Source organism: Cryptomeria japonica, chromosome 10 (genome assembly GCF_030272615.1).
Source record: "Cryptomeria japonica chromosome 10, Sugi_1.0, whole genome shotgun sequence".
Taxonomy (NCBI): domain Eukaryota; kingdom Viridiplantae; phylum Streptophyta; class Pinopsida; order Cupressales; family Cupressaceae; genus Cryptomeria; species Cryptomeria japonica.
The window spans coordinates 452,634,906-452,655,909 of record NC_081414.1 but is presented as its reverse complement, the minus strand read 5'-3'; positions in this window follow the sequence as shown (position 1 = coordinate 452,655,909).

The following is a 21,004-nucleotide window of genomic DNA, read 5'->3' as shown; positions in this document are numbered from 1 at the left end:
TAATGGTAACGATGCTCTTATTGCTAGATTATGTCTGACCATTGCCTTGTGGGTAGTAATAAGATGAATGAGCAAGAGTAATGTCGTATTAAAAAAACCGAGTCACCTCCCAAGAAGAAATAGTGGTTGCATTATATACTACAATTTTGTGTGGGACATTGAACCTGTAGATGATGTTTTCCTTGAGGAAATGACATACCTCCTCTGAAGTAGTGTGCTTGACTAGAATAGCCTCCACCCACTTGGTGAAGTAGTATGTTGTTGTGAGAACATATGTATATCTAGCACTTGAGGATGGATTGATGACACCAATGAAATCAATTTCCCATTGCTTGAAAGGTTCTTCGATTACAAATAGCTTCAAAGGAAGGGCTACAAACTTTTATCTACCAACAAACTATTGACAAAGATCGCACTAATGCACCCACTTGTAAGCATCCTACAAAAATGTGGGCCAATAATACTTGGACCTAAGAATATTATTAGCTATTATAGGTGTAGATAAATGTCCACCACAAGCTAAATTATGAAATGACTCCAACAATTTATCCTATTGTGCTTTATCAATACATCTCAAGAAAGTACCATCAACATTCCTTTTGTACAAGCAAATATCCCAAAGAACAAAGTTTCTAGTTTTAAGCTTAATGTTCCTCTTTTCCTTGTAGCTCAAATGATGAGGACATTCTTCATATGTAATGAAATAAGAAATGTTGTAATACCATTCATCATAGTGCTAACAAACAAAACTTGAGAAAAAGATTTGGGAAATTCACCTTCTTCATTAGGCTTATTTTCAGCCATGAGCTGGCATACACCTTTACCACAAATAAGGTTCATAGGCTTGATCTCTAGATCATACTCTTGGGTCTTGGCAATCCAGTTACCTCTTTTAGTGCCAAATCCTTGCCGAGTTAAAAAATATTTGACAGTTGTGTCAAGAACTAAAACAAGAGTATGAGATTTAAGAATGTAGAACCTGAAATACTTTACTACCTTAACAACAGCGTGTTATCCCAATTTTAGTTGGGTGTAATTTTGGTATATCCCCCATGCTTTTTGTCTGAAATCATGGCCCGTAAACTCTAAGCTCTTTTTGTTTCAAAGCGATTAATTCATCTCTGGTATCAATTTTAAGTTAGTTTGTTTTTTGGTCATTTTAGTGTATTATCGGACCCTAGACCCAACTCTACACTTGGTTTGTCAAAAATGTGCAAATGGGGTTTATGAACCCAAATGCACATTTGAGTGAAAATCGGATCTACGAACCCGATTTGGACCTTATTTATTGCCCATGACTTGAGTTTTAATGTTTCCAAGTTTGAGTTGTTCTAGGTCTCTTTTTCCTCTTTTTAATCATTCTTTTATGCATTTTTGTTTATACTTTTTCCTTTGTTATTTTATTTGGAGGTTAAGCTCACCAAGTTTCTCCATTTTTCATCCTCCTCATAATGGTTTTTTCCAGGTATGCTTCTTTTCTTTCCTTTTCATTTTTGTTTGAATCTAAAGTTTTTGTTTTTACCCAAATTCAGGCTCATGGCCACAAATTTCTCTTCTCTTTTGTGTCCTGCAATTATCTTAATATCTTTGAAATGTTTCTTGATTTGAGTTCATGGCCTCAAATCACACCATAATGTTTTCATTGTGATATGGTTCAAGTCCATGAACTTGAACCTTTCTTCACCTTTTCCTTTGCATTATTGTTATGCCATGTGGGTAGGGTTTATAGCCTCGCACCACATGACATACCATGACTATTAAATGGCATGTTGTGTGGGTCGATAAACCCTCACCACACTATCATTTTTCTTAGCATTGCCTCTATGGTGTTGTTTGGACCAACGGACCCAAACTACACTATCGTTTGATGCCATTTGGGTTGACCCAAACTACATTGAAATCTATTGCCACTATTTAATGATGTTAGTCAAGTCCATAGACCCAAACAACACCATTATCACTATCGTTTGGTGTAGTTTGGGCCTATGGACCCGAAGTACATAGTTATAATATGCAAAAGTTTTTTCCATGTTTTACATTGAAATGGGTATGATGTAATTCAGGCCCATAGACCCAAATTACACCCCAATCACCTCTTTTAGATGTGATTCGGACTTGTGGACCCAAATCACATAAACCATGTCAATCCTTCCAAGATAAAAATCGGGTCTATAGACCCGATTTACATGTTTCATATACCTTTACACTTTGAGGTGTAAATCAAGTCCATGGACCCAATTTGCATCTAAACAGTGAGTATATTTAAAGTTTTCCAATGAGAAAATCGGGTCTATAGACCCAATTTACACCTAATACATAGAAAAATCTATATAAAATTATTCCAATGTTGAAGGTATTTTCCATGATGAAGTTTTCATCTAATTTTGGAGGATATTTTTTAACTTTGATGTAGTTCAAGCTATTTAGAGATGTTTAAACCATCTCCAGGAATGAAGATAATGAAATTCAAGAAACAAGATCATCATCTAGTCTTTCCACCATCTACAGTGGCATCAAATATTACAAATATCAAAGACATAAAAATAGGCCATGTGGATATTGATGAGTTTCTGAGGCGTGTTGAGAATCCCCCATATTACTATCTAATGTAACCCACCATTAATAGCAGTATTCATTCAGTTACAGTTCTCCCAATGTCATCTTAGAATCTAGAGTTTGTGCTTGCAGTGGCAAATCATTTTGATCTTGTAAGTCAAAGTGTGAAGGATGCAGATAGAAAAAAAGTGATTATGTTGAATGGGGATTTATTTGACTCATTGTTAAAGTGTCTAGTATAGGGAAATATGTAGATATAAATATAAATTATGTCGAGGCCTATTATGAGAAGCACTCCAAGAAATGGAGGAGGAATAGCAATGATAATTGGTTGAAGACTTTGAGGCTTACAATTTCTAGATGGTCCAAGACCTTCCCTTGAAGTGACATCAAGGAGGAAGTAGATGACTTGATTACTCTTCTCAGCATATTAAAAGGGCTTCCTACTTCCAATATATACTATGAGTGGATGTATCAGTATATTCATATCATTAGACAAAACAACAAGAAAATCTTCTAGGGTAAGCAGATCATTGACACCTTGTGCGAGCAACTCACTAAGGTACCTACCATCTTGAAGTTCTATATGACTTAATACTTGGTGTATGTTGATGCCACTATGAGGAATTTTACAGGTTTATCTTTAGAAGGAGATAGAAGACAAGTCCCGATTTGGAAACACTATTCTCAATTAACTCTTAAAGAAATTTTACATCATTTTAGAAGAGTTAATGATGCCTTCTTTGGTTCATATATGTGCATGTTTGATAAGAAACTTAAGAAGAATAAGATTTATAATGAAGCTTGGGAGGTTGTCAATCAATATGGATGTATGTTCTTACAGTTTCCTTCCTTCTCCTATCTTGGGATAGGATGTTATGATGATTAGCCTTTCATGCTACCAAGGTATCCATCTAACAAGATTGTTATGATGGAGTTGGAAAGACAAATGGTTGTGGTTCATGAGAAACAATCAAGTTCTCATAAGATAGGTTTTAATTTTTCATTATCTATTGGGAGGTATTCTATCACCTCAGTTTTCAAAGAAAGAGCTATGGAAGATGAGATGAGAAGAGTGACCATGAGACAATTCAAGTCCAGGAATGATTTTGATTACAAAGGTATAAAGAACAAACTGAACAGGAAGTATACTCATGTTCATAGAGTTGGAGATATATGGGATAATTGTAGAACTGAAGAATATATTAGGAAGCTTGACTATTATCACTTCACCAAGGATCAAATAATCAATCTCAACCTAGCGAATATTTCTAATGACTTGGTTGATTATGGTAATAACTTAGATCCAATTTATGAAAGTAGGAATATTGCCAATACTCTTCTCCCTTTAATCCAATGGTATCAAAAGGAGGTGGTTACTAAAAAGGGCCAGATTTCAAAGGATTCTTGCAAATACAAATATTTTGCTGACACAAAAAGGAATCTAGTTGAAGCCATTTACCATTGGGTTAGAGCATGATATTGTTGGACCTATTGGAAAGAGATCAAAATTGAGAAAAAAGAACATAAAAGATCCTGTTGCTTCTCATAAAGCTCCCAAATACAATTTTATTGTAGGAACAAGTAAAGGGAAAGAGAAACAACAGTCCTCTACTCCAGGTTCACAATAGGATAAATAACAAGAACCCAAAGAAGGTGAGTTTGAAGATGAACCCATTGATGTGGATCAACTAGAACAACAACAATGTCATGAGGAGAAAGAAGAAGAAGAATTTGATGAAGAAGTTTTACTAGATATTTTCAGAGGCACTAAACTTGAAGACATAGAAGGACACATTCCATAGGTACCAAGTCCTATTTTAGTTGCTACATCTTCATAGGTTCCTATTTTTTAATCAATACCATTTTGGACCACTATTGCATATGTTTCAAATTCTCCGAGTGTGACCATTCCCATTGTTTATTTTTCTGCTAATGAATTTGTTTTAGATCCTCCTTGAGATAAAAGTGAGAATATGTTTTTAACTTTCCTAAATTTGGCTTAAGTATCTACATCTATGTTTGAGGACTTTGACAAGTTCATGTCAGATATGGGACCCTTACCTAATTTCAACTACTAAAAATCCATCTTTTGTTATGACTTCCACTCCTCCAATTGTAACCATCATTGTTCAAGGTCAAGGAACTTCTTCCCAATTATTGGCTATAGGTTTTGATGATGATTCCATCTTGTTGTTCAGGTTGAAAGCACTAGAATACTGAGAGGGGGGGTGAATCAGTATTCCTAGAGATTAAAACTTTTCTTCACAATTATAACCTTCCACTTAAATATCAAACAAACTTGACTAATAAAAAGCAGTTAATGCAGAATAAACATGAAGAAAACAACCACAAGATGAATACCAGAATTTATACATGGAAAACCCAAATGGGAAAAACCATGAAGAGTGTTAACTCTCAAGATAATATAACTAGTTATATTTGTGTTTACAAAGAGGGTTGGCTCCCTATCGAGTGGCTCACTGCCAGATTACAAAAATGGCTCACTATCAGACTACTCAGTGCAGATACAACAAAGAGATGGCTAACTGTCAGAATACTCACTGCAAGTAAAAGGGTTGAACTGAAATGGATAGCATCTCTAAATGCATGGGATCAATTCTAAGGTTAAGCTCATATTATAAATCTCAAACTCTATAGCAGATCCAGTTAACCGTCTTGCAGTAGGTCCAGTATTGGACTACTACACCAATGCAACATTGTCTTCTTTTTTTGTTCGCAACATGTACTTCACACACTGTTATCTTTGTTGCCAACTTTTGCACTTCACACACTTAGTCTTGTTCTTCTCTTTCTCCTTGCTTATGCTACTACATATATATATATATATATATATATATATATATATATATATATATATATATATATATATATATATACACTAGAGGGCACAAATACAAAATAGTGTGTCAGCCAAGCCCAATATGCTAACAATATGCTCATGTTGGCCTCTACAAAACTTCTACATGCTTCCTTTGCATACTCTAATTGCAAATGCATATACCAAGAATACCATAATGGTGCAAGGTCATCCGGGCCCAAGAATACCGACCCATTATCACAAAATCAAGCTCAATATCTCCAAAATGTAGACTCCATGTGTACCAAGAAAACTGCAACACAAAACTCAAATAGATACTTCTAACAATTACCGAAGCAGCTAACATCAGGACACATAACTAATACCAAAATCAATGACGACTCCAAGAAACCTCAAAACTCATCATCCGGAGTTGTCCATAACATATTACCTTTATCATGTTGCATAATAACTTCTGACCAAAACAACAATTTTATACTGACTGCATGCAATCCTCACATACAAAATTCACAACATCCATAACATTCGGACTAATATTCGGGCTGCATACACTATTCGGATAGCAGATTTGATCTCAATGAAAACATTATTCACGCGTCTAACAATCTCCAACACATCCTACCACCCTAGTTGCTTTCTAACACTCCCAAGAGGAATAAGCAATCTATTTCTCTTGATGAATTTGATTTCGGTCAACTAGTGCTTGTCAAACTAAAGACTGTAAAGAAAGACAATACCATCTCAAGGTTGAAGGTAGATAGTGCCAAGAACAAGTATGCATAAGTTGTAGAGCCTCCTCCTACTAAAAATATAAGTGAAGTCCAAGTAGAGGACTACGTGATAAGAAGGGTTGAGCTTGGGAAGAAAACCCATGAAGGTATGGTGGATGATTCTCAATCATATTTTGATGCTTTTGTGGCAAGATGCAATGAGGAGAAGGTCAAGAAAGATAAGATTAAGGCACAAGTGGAGGAACTCACAACCATTTTAATTAAGATCACAAATTCTTTAGAGGTGATTGAGCCAGTGACTTCAAAGGTTGATGAGAAAGTCATTAATTACCTCACAAAGTAGAGCAACAAGAGAATGGATGGATAGAATGGTCAATCAAGGAAACTACCTTTTGAGTTCAGCTACCAAGTTAATTAACACTGTGAAGAGTGCTCAATCTGAATTTGATGCACTACTAAAACAATTCTTGGAGGCAATGACTACTCATGAGAAGAATTTTGATGCCTAGACAAAGTTTAAGGATTTATCTCTAGATGTTTTGGCTGATCATGATGTGATTCCTTCTAAGAAAATGTATGTCTAGTACAAGGAGTTGTTGAAGCATCATATGGAAGTTTTAGAGCAGCTCATTGAAGACCTAGAGGAGGCAAAGGGTTTGAGTGATAAGATAGTAAAAATGATTACTGACAAGATTGATGAGCTTCCTTGTGATTTACTTGATCAAGATCGTAAGCTCCTACCCCTAGATTTGGCCATATAAGAGTTCAGTTTGCTTGTTCAAGCCAAAGTCGAGAGAGTAGATTTCACTCTCTCATCAATTGATAAATCGATAGATATCCAAGTTATCTTGGATAGTCTAGGAACTATCTTTAAGAAATCCAAAGAAAACTACTCTAGCTTGATGAAATCAATTACACAGGCTCAAGTCATCTCAGGACATGTTGATGAACCAAATAACTCAAAAGTACAAGTTACTCTCCAAAGATTTGAAGATTTCCTAAAGAAAAATGGAGATGATGATGCTCAAGATAGTAATCTAGACACTTATTCTTTTTCAATCTTTCTAGCTATAAGTGCATTTTTCTAATTCCAATCGACACTTCAAGTGTCATTTTGTATATACAGTCTTGCATGTAGGAGTGCATAAGTCCTAAGTCAAATCAAACTCTACTTTTGACTTATTCATAGTTAGTTGATTTTTTCCTAATTTTTCTCATTGCCCCTCTCTTATATATATGAGGGTGCTCTTTGTAATTTTCATCTTTTATATATATGTAACTAGACTTTGTCAAAGTGAAATGCAAAGTGAAACTTTGAGTTCATTTGTGATTTTTGTTAATTCAATCAATAAAGACAACATCTTTGGCACTCAAACTTTGTGTTGAGTTCATTGTGTTCTATGGTGAGAGTATTTTTATGTCATTCTTGTTATGGTAATTGAATTGATTGAGTAAAAGTAGTTTGTAGAATATTGTGAAAGAGTAGAAAAAATTTGATTGTGTAGACTTTGTGCTACACTTTGAAATTAATAGAATAAAACTTGTTGGAGGATACCATCATAAATACTTTGAGCTTTATCTTCGTGTCTTATGGCTAGTATAGGAATCTAAGTTTCAGTTTATAAATTTGTATAAAAATAGCATTATAAAGACTTTGAGCTTTATTTTGATATTTAAGAGAAATTTGTTTTGGGTTACACAAGTTAATGTAAAAAGTTTGATAAGATAATGGTGAGTTGAAGACTTTGAGCTTCATCATTATTTTCTCATCCCAGGGAGCAATAGAAGACTTTGTATTTTTATAGAAATTTTGCTTCTCACTTGTAAATTTCATATGTATGCTCCTAGGTTGTTTCATAGGAACTTAGAAGTTATGTAAATAATTATAGCTCTAATTTGTAATATCCTTTCTAAAAAGAGAGAAAAGGATAAACATCTAATTTGAAAAAAAGATAATAAGTTGGTGTAACACCCAAAATTAGAATCGGTTTAGTAATTAGAATTTATTTTGTTAAAGAAAGATAGTAATAAGTAAAATGGGGTGTCTTCCCTTTTAATTAGGAGAGATTTAATCTCACACACTGTGGCTAAAACCATAAATTTGTAAATCTCATAAGTTTGCAAAATTTTCAACCAACATAGCAAAAGCATGCTTTTCCATTTGGGAATACTTCAACTCATGAGACTTCAATGGATAGCTCATGAAAGAAATAAAAGACTCAATCCCCTCTTCATTCTTTTGCATCAAGATGGAGGACATAGTATGCTTTGAAGAATAGCTATACATGGTGAAATCCTTGGTTTAGTTTGAACAAACTAGAACTAGAGCATGTGTGATAGCCTCCTTGATTTCATTAAAGGCTTCTTTCCCTTCAATACTCCAACTAAAAGTGGATTTACCATTCATCATGTCAATGATATGACAAGTCTTCTCTACAAGATCAGGAATAAACCTACAAAAGAAATTCACCTTTCCAAAAGACAAATGAACAACTGACTTACTAGTGGGTAAGGTGAGATTCTAAATTGACTTGACCCTTTCTACGTCAATCTTAGTCTCTTCTCTGGACACAATGTGCCCAAGTAGTTTTCCTTATGTTACCCCAAAAACTAACTTTTCCTGATCAATCTTAGTCCCTTCTTTAGACACAATGTGTCTAAGGATTTTTCCTTCTATTTCCCCAAAGAATGACTTCTTATAATTAAGAGAAATACCATGTTTCTAGCATTTCTCTTAATACTTGTTATAAGTGATAGAAATGATTCTGGCACTCCTTGGAGAAAATTGTGAGATCATCTAGGTACATAACAATAAACCTTCCAAGGATTCCTTGAAAGGCTAAGTCCATAGCCTTTTGGAAAGTAGCTCCTACATTGATTATTCCAAAAGGCATTCTACAATATGCAAATTTACCCCATGGAGATGTAGATGAGGTTTTGTGTTGATCTACTCCACTCACCTCAATTTGATTATAACCAGAAAAATCATCCAATATGAACATCATATGGGATCCTATCATTGTTTGCAATACTTGATTCATTACTAGCAAAGGATAAGTATCTTTAAGTGAAAGTTGATTGAGATTCCTAAAATCTACACAAATGCAAATTTCTCCATTCTTCTTACGCACATGAACAATGTTGGCTACCCACATTGAATGGTGAATAGAAAAGATAATTTATGTATTTAACATTTTTTTAATCTTAGAAATAATGGTACCTAAAATCTTTGGGTTATATTTGTTGGAATCCAATAACACTAAGAGGGGGAGGGGGTGAATTAGTGTTATATCAGAATGTTCAATTTTAGCCTTATTAAAACATGCATAGACCAACTGGTATACCGGTACATACAAAATTGAAAGAAGTAAAGAAACCAATAAGCTAATCACATAAATGAGAACCATAACACAAAATTATATGTGGAAAACCTCAAAAAGGAAAAACCACGGTGGGATTTGTGACCCACAATATCAATCCACTGGGCATATGAAGAGATATTACAAAATATGAGGGGCCTACACTTGCAGGAAGGCTTATAGCCTAGAGCACACTGCTCAATCACAAAAGGAGCCCCACTGACTATATATAAATCCAGACTATAATCCGGAGAAGTGTTGAACTGCCAAGATAGCATCTTCTATGGTAGAACATAGTTCCGATTTAAGCTATGTTTGTTCCGGTCTGAAACCCTAAACCCTTTACCAGAAGAACCCTTACATGGATTTCCTCACATATATAATCTCTCTAATATATTTCGCATCATATTAAATTCGCATGTCCACAATCTCCTCTCACATGTATTTTTCAAAATGATCTATCAAGCTGACCTATATATCCTATATAATTTATCATGCCTTATGTCGGCTTACAAAGATATATACAATATCAAATTACATGTCGGCCAGATAACATAAATGCATAAATATTAAAACCAATTGTCGATGCCGAATCCAAGAGATGTCGACCTCCAATACTGATAACCATTTACAAAACCATGTTGGCCTGCATTTTCAGTTACCAAAGAAATTCTTCTTTCCTGCTGGTGCCGGTGTTGGTGTAGTGTCTATGAAGTGCCCGTCGATACACAATTGAACCAAAACATGAAGCCGAAACACAATACCATGTTGCCATCAATGACAACATAGTGAAACCAACCAATTGAGTGTCATTACCAACAATCTCCCCCTTTGGCATTGATGGTAACACTCGTGTGAAAAATGGTCAAGGTTTCATCTGTCAGTTTCATCATGCCTGCTCCCCTTGAGCTGAATATTCATTAATGCAAAATACTCCACATCTCCATATCTATAACTCCCATATCTCCATAACTCCCCCTAATGTATACAAATCATTTTTATTTTTCACATCTATATCACTCCCCCTTTGACATCAATGCCATCAAAAACTCTAAAAAGAATGTCAAAGATCCCAAAAAACATTGTACAATGAATATCCCAAAATATCTTACTGGAGCTTAACAAATTTCAAAATTTATGGATAAGCCTTCTCCAATAGCTCAAGATAGGTATCCCAACCTATTTTTAAAGTGCCGGAAATGGATACAAGTCCATTTAGTGTATGTGCAAATGACTCTTTCTCATTTACCTCTGTCGGTGTGGGGTTTGCCACCATATCCATACACTCTTTCTTATGTACACTGAGTGAATCCAACCGAAGACTCACCAAACCTCTCAGAATTCTGGCTCTTCTTATAATTTTATCTCTTTCCTTCTCAAGAACAGAAATTTGGTTTTCCAAAATCAAAATTTGACCATCAATGGATGTAGTCAATGAAATCAATTTGTCAAAAGAATTAGCTATATTTACAATTTTCTCCTAAAGTTCCTTTATCTTCTTATCCACATTAGCTGTGAGTATATCAGTGTTACAACACACCCTATAAATATTTGTACATTTCTCCAAATAATTTTTAATTAATATCAGCTTCCCATCAATCTTCTTCTTCTCTGATTCAATTACCTAATCAAATGCAGCTCTCTTAGCCTGAGTAAACCTCTGCAATGCTTATCGGTTTGAAATATGTTGTAAGGATTGAAAATTCTTTGAAATATGCTCAGTAATTATCTTAAGATTTCTGGATGGGCTCACTTCATTGTCAATCTTACACTCCGGGACTAGTCTGTGTAAGACAATGATTGACTGAACAATAATCCCTTTATCTGTAGATGCCTCCTTCATTAGTTTTTGTGTTGTCATAATCACGAGTTCAGTAGCACAATAATGATGGACCAACTACCGGTTCCCTGCCAGATTCCCCTTTCTCCTCTTCTGAAAATTATCCTTTATATCTTCCTTACTTGCACCGGTGGCTTCGCCACTTGGTGCAGTCTATGTAACTGTCGGTTCCTCTGTAGGAACTGTAACCTCAACCTGTACATTTGTATCCGAAGGATTGTTATCCTCAACATTAGTATCATGTACAACATTAACTTGTTCACTCTCCGTGTCAACCGATTTCTCAATATTTGTCTATACATTTGTATCAATCGAGGGCTTAATTTCCACTATCTTAATATTTTTCAAAACTGAGGGTGAAGTACCCATAATCCCCTTTCCTTTTCCTTCAACTGGGGTGTCTATAGTGTCTGTCTTGATTTTCGGTGAAGTAAAGAATCCTATGTTCTCTCCAAGTAACTTAACCCATGCTTTTTGAGTCTCCTTTATTATTTCATTTACCCTTCCTAGCATCAGACTAGTTATTCTATGTTTTGTATTAAAGACTTTTCTATCTACCACCTCAAGTGTCTTCTCCATTTCATCTGGAGAAATAGTAACACAAATAGATAATAACTCTTGAATTTTGATATGCTTATCTTCTTGCATAGCTGACAGTCTTCTAGCATCTAACATATTATACAACTCAGCCAGTATTTGATTTTCAATTTCTATTACGGCGTTCTTATAAATATCCAAGTATAATAAGACTGCTTCCTCTACCTATCTTTGTTCATCCTCTTCTAAATGATCATAGTAGAACTGTACATTCTTTAACATGACATCCTTAGTGATTTCATCTACTAATTTTGTACAAGTTTTAGGTGGAACCTTACCAGAATCAGTGTCATTCTTCTTCTTCCTCTTTGCAGTACCAGATGCAGCTGAAGTGGTTACTTTTGGTTCTTGATTCTGTGTCGATGTTTTGATTGTAACCTTCCTAACCAGTTGCTTTTTAGCTTCAACCTTTGTATCCTCTGTTTTCTTCCTTACAACCCTCTTGAATGTCAACAGTGTGTCATCCTCAGATTCAAACTCAGTAGTAATAGGCTCAATGTGTACTTCTGGATTCTTCCTCTTCCTACCTTTCTCCGGGATAACATCAATTAATGCCTTAATGTCTTGTTATACCTTCTCAACAAATTTTCTTGTTTTTCCCTCTCGCTTCTCTCTCTTCTTCTGGTTGAACTCTGTTTCAACCTCATGTGTTTTATGTTGTGCAGTACCATAGGGCTTCTCTGCCTCATCAATAGGTGCATCAATCAACATTTTTGCGTAGGCATCAAGAATCTGTGCATCCATCTCATAGACCATTTCCTCAATCCACATCTTTTGGGGCTTAACTGCTTCCATAAGTGTTTCATCCTTCTTTACCATGAGTCAGTTGAATATTTTTTTACAATATGCTCAGGTACCCTACCCTAGACCTCATAGATTTATGGAATGCTTTGAAATATCCTCATACCTTATCATCTCTCTAACTTCCTAAAGCAACAATTGACTGTTTCAATTGTCTCCCTACCGAGATGTCAAATGCCCATTGTCTTTTACCGAAACCAGGTGTAACATTCATGAAATATAACATTTAGAAATGTACCGGAATGTACCATTCTTATCAAGTTGCCATACCAGAATGTACCATTTTTATCTCCCTTAATATTCCCTAGGTTTATTAACAACTCATCTAGCATCCAACTGCATGGATCCAATTTCACATTTTCATCATTTTGTATGCAGCTAAAATGCATGAAATGGAAACATAATTCAGTCGGTTTGACTAAGTTGCCTTATACCCGATGATCATGCTATTGAATCTGATATTTATGTCGGTAATAGTGCTCACTCTCATAGATCTTTTGTCAGATGTTGCGTCGGTGATTTTGTTCACAAAATCATTCGAAACCTTCTTATCTGGATGTTGCCCAATCGATGGTAAACCAGTGATTGTCGGGATGAATTCCTTGGTGATCTTATAAGGTCTGTCTAACCATATAAATTCCCCATGTACTCTACTCAAAACATATATGATTATCTCATCTTCAAATTCTAGAATGTCCAGAATGTCGATAAACCCTAAGTCTTCAATGTGTTTGTATGTCAGTTTGATCTTTCCAGATTCTCCCATCAACTCACTCATATACATACCCTTAATTTCAGAAGTTCCCAAGTTGAAAATGTTGATACACAACTCCTACATAGACAACTCCCTTCAGAACATGGGAAAATGCTCCAACTGAATCTTCTAGGGTAGCCACATGTGGATACCACTTGAAAATTAGCTGAGGGTGGTCCTTAACCTCTACTATAGTCAGGTTTGAAAAAAAAGTAGGAATAGATGATGATCTCGCTTTCATGTTTAAAGATAAATACCTTTTGATCTCTCTCGATGAAAACCTTCAACAAATTCTTCCAAACGCCGGTGAAATCGCTCGAGAAGAGATCTAATTTCTCTCAAATGCCTTGATCGCTCTTAGTCTCTCTGAAATTTCTCTGAAATCCCTCTGAATGCAAGGTGACCAATAATGAAGTAAATTCAATCTTTAACCTCTGAGAAAAACCCTAACATTCCATTGACATAAATGATTGCCGGTGAAAGATGTCGGATCTCGCACAGAATATATCCATGCTAGATAATCATCTCTAATGTCTGGAACCTCTCCCTGGGGCACATGCAGCATCTTCATGAATTTTGCCTACCCCTAAGGCATCTGCCTCAGTTACTAGATGAGCTACTTGTTGGTGCAGGAGCAACCTCTTTTGTCAAATAAGTAACCAGGACATTTCCATCTGATGATTGTTCTTCAGTCTTCCTAACCCATCTTTGAGTATGATCTTGCCAGATTTCACTAACCTTCTCTTTCCCTTTCTCATTTGATCCTCCATTACCAACTGGTGGGTTTCTGCTTCTATAGAATTTAGCAATATGTCCAACCTCATTACATGCATAACATGTAACATTGTTCCTTTGAATTGCTTTGCTAAAACCAGTCAAATTGATTGACCTGCATTGCCATATTTCCAAATTTTCCACATGCATAGCATTTAACATTTATTCTGCAATCTTTTGTCTTATGATCATACTTATTGCATTTAAAACATTTACCAGGAGCAGAATTGGGGTTCTGATTTGCTCTGTTTCTACATTGCCTAGCCATGTGACAAAATCTATTGCAAACAAAACATCTACCATTGAATTTATAAGCATTAAATTGCCTTACCAGTGCCTTATGGTTTTGATATTCATTAGCAGTACCGGAACTCTGTCCGTGCTCAAATTTGAGTCCACTGGAATCTCCAATCTGCCTTTATCTCTTCAATAACTCATCTAGTTGTGCTGAGCTAATCTTGAATTTTTCTTTATACTAACTTGTAGTAGTTAGATCTTCTCTCAAAATTATCATTTGTCTCTCAAGATCTTGTTTATTACTCTGGGATTGTACTAAATCAGTTCTCAACATATCATTCTCATGAACCAACCTACCACATTCTTCAAATTTGTTCTTCAGGGATACAACAAGATTTTCTTCCTTTTTATTTCGGTCCTCGATCTCTTTAGACATCCTCATAGTTATAACTTGCATTTCATTTTTCATAACCATGTTCTCCTAGCTCAATTTCTGTCATTGTTCCCTAAGTGCATCTTTCTCTTCATCATCCTAACTTTGCAAAAGTTCCTTCCTTCTAGCTTGAACAGATGATAGCCTCTCTTGTAGGAAAAGAATGAATTCCTTAGGAGAATTCAATTCATCTTTTAGCTTTAAGTTATTCAACCTTTTAGCATCATAATCTTCAAGTGCCATCTCAAGTTGCTTCTCCAAAGCCATATCCATGGATTCCGGATTTAGGATCTTCCTCAAGCTGTTAAACTTCTTCTAAGGCACAAGGCTCTGATACCAATTGTTGGAATCCAATAACACTGAGAGGGGGTGAATGAGTGTTATACCATAATGTTCAATTTTAGCCTTATGAAAACATGCATACACCAACTAGTATACTAGTACATACATAATTGAAAGAAGTAAAGCAACCAATAAGCCAATCACATAAATCAGAACCATAACACACAAAATTATACGTGGAAAACCTCAAAAAGGAAAAAGCACTGTGGGATTTGTGACCCACAGTATCAATCCACTGGCCATATGAAGAGATATTACAAAATATGAGGGGCTTGCACTTGCAGGAAGGCTTATAGCCTAGAGCACACTGCTCAATCACAAAAGGAGCCTCACTGACTGCACATAAATCCAGACTACAATTTAGAGAAGTGTTGAACTGCTAAGATAGCATCTTCTATGCCAGAATACAGTTCCAGTTTAGCTTTGTTTGTTCTGGTCTGAAACCCTAAACCCTTTACCAGAAGAACCCTTACATGAATTTCCTCACATACATAATCTCTCTAATATATTTTGCATCATATTACATTCGTATATCCATAATCTCCTATCACATGTCTTTTTCAAAATGATCTATCAAACTGACCTATATACCCTATATAATTTATCATGCCTTATATCGACTTACAAAGATATATACAATATCAAAATACATGTCAGCCAAATAACATAAATGCATAAATATTAAAACCAATTGTCGATGCCGGATCCAAGAGATGTCGGCCTCCAATAGCGATAACCATTTACAAAACCATGTTGGCCTGTATTGTCAGTTACCAAAGAAATCCTTTTGTCATGTTGGTGTTGATGTCGATGCCAGTGTAGTGTCTGTGAAGTGCCTTCCGGTACACAACTGAACCAAAACATGAAGCTTGAACACAATATCATGTTGCCACCAATGACAACATAGTGAAACCAACCAATTGAGTGTCAACTGCCAACAATATTGTCGTTGCTTCTGCTTGAATGGTGTCACACCAATCTTAAGGGGAATGTCATGTTGTAACTCCTTTAGCTAGAAATATTTGAGGTCATCATATGAATATGCCAATACATCAATGCACTAACATAACAATTGAATAAACAAATCTCTTTCTGCTAGAGTGCAACCATTACCAATAATTACAAATTTTGGATCATCATCTGATCCAATATTATATCTCTCATATTTTCATGGAAGATTCAAGATCTACCTATTGTTTACTTTTGATGTAGTGATCATGCTTATCAAACAATTTTTTAAGTGAAATAAAACCTTTAGGGATTTTATTTCCCTTTAGTTGCAATAATTCCTCACCATGCTCAGAATTCTGATCTGATGTTGATAAATTAGAATAATAATTATTACCTTCAAAATAATAACTATTAAAGTCATCTTTAACTTCAAGAAAGTTAATAATGTGCTTATCATCATTGAAAATTTCCAATGATCCCAATTATTAGGAATGCTCGGTCTTGAGACTAACTTAATAGCATATGTATCTTGGCTAAATTATTTAAGAGGAATCAACAGGGTGGTGGATGTTGCAAGAGAATAAGACTTATCATTGAATTCCCTAGGAACTATTGAGATATTGAAAGCAAAAAACGCTTTGATGTTATCCCATACCAAATTTCAATAATGATTGAGCTTGTCATTCCTTGTCTGATATATCTTCCTTACCTGACATACCACTAACTTAGCATCACCTTGTGCATGTAGATTCTTTATACCTCTCTTGTGTGCAACTTCAATTCCCAACAACGAAGATTCATATTTAGTTGTGTTGTTAGTATTTGCAATTTGCAACTTAAAAGAGTAAGGAAAAACTTCTCCTTGAGGAGATATAATAACAATGCCTACTCCAGATCCAAAAGAAGTGCAACTACTATCAAACTCAAGTATCTAAACATCATTGTTATTATCTAAATAACCTTAAACTTTATCAATGGTAGAACCTTAATATTTTGGATTAGTCATTTCAAAGATTCATCAAATTCAGAATTGGGACCTCCACTATCATCATTTCCCAATGACACAAGTTCTTCATCCGCATGCACAAACTTTTCACTATCAAAGACATCTATAGATTTAGAGCTTTCAAATACCTCAAAAAATTCTTAACAATATTGAGAAAATTTTGAGACCTCATCAATATGTAAGTAGTAATTTCCCATTCCAACAGACTTGAAGAGGATTTGAGCATGAGGATCATCAATATTTACCACTGTATACTTAGTCTCTTTTTTAGGAAGAATTTTTTGCATGACCCCTTTAACAGGAATCTTAGCTTGAGACATATCCATGCAAATCTCACCTCCTACATCCTTGCAAAATTTGTGTCTTAACAAAATCCCATAGGAGGTGAGAACATTTGTGACCAAGACTGTCATTTTGATCCTTTTATTTGGAAAATATGCAAATTCAAATTGTGCATCTTTAATTTTCCCAACAAGAGGCACTTTTTTTATTTTTCATAGAATAATAATTACAAAAGGTTTTGGTTAAAGTTAATCCTAAGGTGTTAGCCACCTTAGCTATTATAACATTATTTGACACTCTAAAATCAAAAACACAAATACTCAACATCCATTAACTTATAAGTAAATATAGAAAGGCTCTAGTTTTCCTAGAATGGATGAAGGAATAGTAACTAAGTTATTTGGAATATTCTTGGGATCAGGAGAAAAAGAAGGTACACTCTAGGAAGAATTGGCAATATGATGAGTATCATTTTCTTTAACAAATTCAACCAATCTATCAAACTGGTCTAGGTTGTCTTGTAGGTATTCTACCTTAGACATCTATATTTTAGTCTTCTTAGCATGGTGTATTATGTCAAAAATTTGATATGAACTTGGCAAAGAAGACGTGGAATTTTCAGCATGAGGCTTAGGATTTAGGTTACTAGATTTTATTACATCAGAAGAAGGAAAAGTTTGAGTAGGTGTACTTAATTGATTATCTCTTGTCATGGTCTTGGGTAAAACTAGAAGAGAGGTCCCCCTCTTTGCAATAGAGATTGCTAATTGAGGAGTTTCCTTCTTTGCCTTGTCATCTTTTGGATTATTAGGCTGATTTTGTGAATGGGTGATAACTGCATAGGCATAAGCATTAGTTCCTCGCTCTTGTCTTATAGGTTCTCCATAATGCATGTAACTGATAGTACAATCACTAGTTGCATCATCTCCTTGCTCCTAAAAGAGAGATGCAACATCATCTTATGAAACATGAAGGTCTCCTTGGTCAATCTCAAAATACCCAACTGTTGTGTTGTTAGGTGGAGTTTCAAGAGCAAGCCTCTCTGGTGGAGGTGGAAACTTATTCTAATTCTTGGCTGCATAGTTGCTAGCATTAACTAGATATGTTCTCCTTGGAATATCCTTATATGGAGTGGAGAATGAATTTTGATTAATTTGCTTCTTAAGAGCAATAATCTAATTTGCTAGCCTTTACACCATAGGATCAGTAGTGTCTGATGAAGCTAATTCAAGCAAAAAGGTAAAATATTTGACTTCTTTCCTAATATTGCCAACAAGAATAGGTTCATCTTCAACTTCAATCATCAAAGTCTGTGCATGAGTCAAATCTCTAATAGGTGCTCTTCTCAACAAGAAACTCACTTCTTGGTGTAGTCACGATTAGGAGGGACCTCAAGGAGATCAATCCAGACCATGTAGTAGGAGTAAAACACAATGGAAACCAGACAAGATGATGGAGCAAATGTAGAACTGGTTTATTTATATCATGAAAACTAATTACAATATATTGGAAACATGTGGGCTACAAGATTCGGCTCACTGGCCTGAATACATACAAGCTCAATTACAATGTCAGTCAACTCTGAACCTCTTAATTTAAAGATAGATCTTCTTTGTTCTAAAAACTGATTTCTACAAGCTTAATTACATTGATTTATATAATCAAGAGGGATCCGCTTTGGCCGAATAAGAATCAAATGCTGATGAACAAGATGAAACGTGTAAAACCACCAGGTTGGCCTCCACCAAAGAGAATCCTCTGAGAAATCCAAATGATGAAATGTAGACCAAAGGGAAGGTCGGTCAGATGCCAAGAAACATTGGGAACAATGAATAAAATCTCTGCAAGCTATAGAAAGGATCCACACGATTTGCCAATAGCTAAATAGGTCCAAGTGGTTTCGGTGTTCTAAGTGAGAAAATTGTCTCAAATTCTAAAAATCGATAACTTGCTAGGAAAGGATCCAAATGACCTGCGGACTTAGGGTAAGGAAGATAATCATGTCTACAAATAAAATCAAGCTCAACAAGATCTAGTGAGAAAATGCAAGAAAATGCCGAAAGGAATTCTAAACTGCAAAACAGGAAACAAATTGAAAAGAAATGTTTTTGGTTGATGCAAGATTGCCAAGAACCAAGGATGCTCCTACATCAGACATCTAGGGTTGTTGAAAAAAAGAGTCCCTCACTTTTATGGGATTAGAGGGAAACCAAGACAGCCTACCCCTGCCTGAGAAATCTAAGATGAATCTTCAATTGGTTTGTCCTTCCATTTCACAAGATACTCTTTGTACTGGTTGTTGCACCCAATCGTACTGTCCAAAATGTCTTCAATCTGATTTGGTTACTTCCAGGTCATCTGCTTCTCCAAGTCTTCAATGCTATCTTCACTGAATTTTGATTCATGATATTGATGTAGATCTACAATATTGAATATAGGTGAAATACCTAAGCTATCTAGTAACTCCACTTCATATGCATTTTCATAACTGAATTTCCTCAAGTTCTTACAAGGTCCAAACTTTCTCGTCTGCAACTTGTTATAGGTTCCAACTAGAAATCTTTCTTTTCTTAGATATACCATCACTTCATCAGCAACTTAAAATCCCTTATGTCTTTTCTTTTCATCTTCTTTCTCCTTTACTTACTATTCATATCCTCTAATTGTTGTTTAACCTGATCATGTAAGACCTTCATATGATTTGTAAATTCTTCTTCTTCTGCAAAACTCTTGTCTTCATTATTGATATCTCTCAATTTTGATAGACCTCTAGGGTGTACTCTGATAATAATCTCAAGAGGTGTTCTTCTAATACTCCTGTTTACTGAATTGTTGTAGGCAAACTCGGGTTGTGCAAGAATCAAATCCCAACTTCTGGTCTTCTCTCCAACTAAACATCTCAACAAGTTTCCCAAACTCATGTTCACTACCTCTGTCTATCCATCAGTCTATGGGTGAAAAGTAGAGCTGAATTTCAAATCTGCCTTCATCTTCTTCCAAAGAGTCCTCCAAAAATAACCAACAAACTTAGCGTCTCTATCTTAAACTATGCTCTTAGGTAATCCATGCAATCTCACTACCTCCTTGAAAAATAAGTTAGCTACATGCACTGCATCTGATGTCTTCTTACAAGGTATGAAATGTGCCATCTTCAAGAATCTATCTACTACCACAAATATAGAATCATTCCCTACCTATGTCTTAGGAAATCCAAGTATGAAATCCATGCTTATGTCCTCCCAAGGTCTCTCTGTAACTGTCAAAGGCTTATACAATCCCCCATTCTGACTACTACCCTTTGCAATTTGACAAACTCTATAGCTTTGCACAAATTTCCTAACATCCTTATGAATTTGGGGCCAAAAGTAATGTTCACTCATCAATGCCACTATTTTGTCAACACCAAAGTGTCCAGCTAATCCTCCACTATGCTTCTCCTTTATCAAATTCTCCATCATATAACTCTTAGGTATACACAACTGAACTCCTCTAAATAACA